Genomic DNA, 2,439 nt, shown 5'->3' with positions numbered 1-2,439 from the left:
TAGTGCTGGTATGATCGCATCCGTCATGTACTACGCGCAAAATGTACTTGACCCTCTCTCTCCGCGCAACTTCTCTCGCTTAGCGGTTTAGCGGTTTGAAAGGATAGTAGCCTTAGCGAGCGGTCCAGCGGTTTAAAAGAAAAATTAAAAAGAGGGTGGGGGATTTAACACGAGGACTTCCCAGGGGGTCACACATCCTAGTACTACTCTCGCCCAAGCACGCTTAACATCGGAGTTCTGATGGGATCCGGTGCATTAGTGCTGGTATGATCACATCTGTCATGTACTGCGCGCAAAATGTACTTGACCCTCTCTCTCCGCGCAACTTCTCTCGCTTAGCGGTTTAGCGGTTTAAAAGGATAGTACCCTTAGCGAGCGGTCCAGCGGTTTAAAAGAAAGATTAAAAAGAGGGTGGGGGATGCAACACGAGGACTTCCCAGGGGGTCACCCATCCTAGTACTACTCTCGCCCAAGCACGCTTAACTTCGGAGTTCTGATGGGATGCGGTGCATTTGTGCTGGTATGATCGCATCCGTCATGTACTGCGCGCAAAATGTACTTGACCCTCTTTCTCCGTGCAACTTCTCTCGCTTAGCGGTTTAGCGGTTTAAAAGGATAGTATCCTTAGCGAGCGGTCCAGCGGTTTAAAAGAAAAAATTGAAAAGAAGGTGGGGGATGTAACACGAAGACTTCCTAGGGGTCACCCATCCTAGTACTACTCTCGCCCAAGCACCCTTAACTTCGAAGTTCTGATGGAATGCGGTGCATTAGTGCTGGTATGATCGCATCCGTTATGTACTACGCGCAAAATGTACTTGACCCTCTCTCTCCGCGCAACTTCTCTCGCTTAGCGGTTTAGCGGTTTAAAAGGATAGTATCCTTAGCGAGCGGTCCAGCGGTTTAAAAGAAAAAATTGAAAAGAGGGTGGGGGATGCAACACGAGGACTTCCCAGGGGTCACCCATCCTAGTACTACTCTCGCCCAAGCACGCTTCACTTCGGAGTTCTGATGGGATCCGGTGCATTAGTGCTGGTATGATCGCATCCGTCATGTATTGTGCGTAAAATGTACTTGACCCTCTCTCTCCGCGCAACTTCTCTCCCTTAGCGGTTTAGCGGTTTAAAAGAATAGTATCATTAGCGAGCGGTCCAGCGGTTTAAAAGAAAAATTGAAAAGAGGGTGGGGGATGCAACACGAGGACTTCCCAGGGGGTCACCCATCCTAGTACTACTCTCGCCCAAGCACGCTTCACTTCGGAGTTCTGATGGGATCCGGTGCATTAGTGCTGGTACGATCGCATCGGTCATGTACTGCGCGCAAAATGTACTTGACCCTCTCTCTCCGCGCAACTTCTCTCGCTTAGCGGTTTAAAAGGATAGTACCCTTAGCGAGCGGTCCAGCGATTTAAAAGAAAAATTGAAAAGAGGGTGGGGGATGCAACACGAGGACTTCCTAGGGGGTCACCGATCCTAGTACTACTCTCGCCCAAGCACGCTTCACTTCGGAGTTCTGATGGGATGCGGTGCATTAGTGCTGATATGATCGCATCCGTCATGTACTGCGCGTAAAATGTACTTGACCCTCTCTCTCCGCGCAACTTCTCTCCCTTAGCGGTTTAGCGGTTTAAAAGAATAGTATCATTAGCGAGCGGTCCAGCGGTTTAAGAGAAAAAATTGAAAGGAGGGTGGGGGATGTAACACGAAGACTTCCTAGGGGGTCACCCATCCTAGTACTACTCTCGCCCAAGCACGCTTAACTTCGGAGTTCTGATGGGATCCGGTGCATTAGTGCTGGTATGATCGCATCCGTCACGTACTGCGCGCAAAATGTACTTGACCCTCTCTCTCCGCGCAACTTCTCCCGCTTAGCGGTTTAGCGGTTTAAAAGGATAGTACCCTTAGCGAGCGGTCCAGCGGTTTAGAAGAAAAATTGAAAAGAGGGTGGGGGATGCAACACAAGGACTTCCCAGAGGGTCACCCATCCTAGTACTACTCTCGCCCAAGCACGCTTAACTTCGGAGTTCTGATGGGATCCGGTGCATTAGTGCTGGTATGATCGCATCCGTCACGTACTGCGCGCAAAATGTACTTGACCCTCTCTCTCCGCGCAACTTCTCTCGCTTAGCGGTTTAGCGGTTTAAAAGGATAGTACCCTTAGCGAGCGGTCCAGCGATTTAAAAGAAAAATTGAAAAGAGGGTGGGGGATGCAACACGAGGACTTCCCAGGGGGTCACCCATCATAGTACTACTCTCGCCCAAGCACGCTTCACTTCGGAGTTCTGATGGGATCCGGTGCATTAGTGCTGGTATGATCGCATCCGTCACGTACTGCGCGCAAAATGTACTTGACCCTCTCTCTCCGCGCAACTTCTCTCGCTTAGCGGTTTAGCGGTTTAAAAGGATAGTACCCTTAGCGAGCGGTCCAGCGGTTTAAAAGAAA

General features: G+C 50.3%; 9 non-coding genes across 9 annotated transcripts; all 9 read right to left on the bottom strand.

Moving 5' to 3' along the window:
• Positions 1-159: 159 nt before the first annotated feature.
• On the bottom strand, positions 160-278 carry LOC116008875. Its single transcript, XR_004096226.1, has one exon. It is a non-coding gene; the product is annotated as a 5S ribosomal RNA (ribosomal RNA).
• A 137-nt stretch (positions 279-415) lies between these two features.
• Positions 416-534, bottom strand: LOC116008447. The gene has a single exon (XR_004095830.1). It is a non-coding gene; the product is annotated as a 5S ribosomal RNA (ribosomal RNA).
• A 138-nt stretch (positions 535-672) lies between these two features.
• LOC116008965 lies at positions 673-790 on the bottom strand. The gene has a single exon (XR_004096309.1). It is a non-coding gene; the product is annotated as a 5S ribosomal RNA (ribosomal RNA).
• Positions 791-928: 138 nt separating this feature from the next.
• On the bottom strand, positions 929-1,046 carry LOC116008357. Its single transcript, XR_004095745.1, has one exon. It is a non-coding gene; the product is annotated as a 5S ribosomal RNA (ribosomal RNA).
• Positions 1,047-1,183: 137 nt separating this feature from the next.
• Positions 1,184-1,302, bottom strand: LOC116008452. The gene has a single exon (XR_004095835.1). It is a non-coding gene; the product is annotated as a 5S ribosomal RNA (ribosomal RNA).
• Positions 1,303-1,431: 129 nt separating this feature from the next.
• LOC116008909 lies at positions 1,432-1,550 on the bottom strand. The gene has a single exon (XR_004096257.1). It is a non-coding gene; the product is annotated as a 5S ribosomal RNA (ribosomal RNA).
• Positions 1,551-1,688: 138 nt separating this feature from the next.
• LOC116008466 lies at positions 1,689-1,807 on the bottom strand. Its single transcript, XR_004095848.1, has one exon. It is a non-coding gene; the product is annotated as a 5S ribosomal RNA (ribosomal RNA).
• Positions 1,808-1,944: 137 nt separating this feature from the next.
• Positions 1,945-2,063, bottom strand: LOC116008172. The gene has a single exon (XR_004095570.1). It is a non-coding gene; the product is annotated as a 5S ribosomal RNA (ribosomal RNA).
• A 137-nt stretch (positions 2,064-2,200) lies between these two features.
• On the bottom strand, positions 2,201-2,319 carry LOC116008175. The gene has a single exon (XR_004095573.1). It is a non-coding gene; the product is annotated as a 5S ribosomal RNA (ribosomal RNA).
• Positions 2,320-2,439: the final 120 nt, after the last annotated feature.

This window comes from Ipomoea triloba, chromosome 16, assembly GCF_003576645.1.
Source record: "Ipomoea triloba cultivar NCNSP0323 chromosome 16, ASM357664v1".
NCBI classification, from domain to species: domain Eukaryota; kingdom Viridiplantae; phylum Streptophyta; class Magnoliopsida; order Solanales; family Convolvulaceae; genus Ipomoea; species Ipomoea triloba.
Note: the sequence above shows the minus strand (reverse complement) of the source record. Positions and strands in the feature narration are given on the sequence as shown.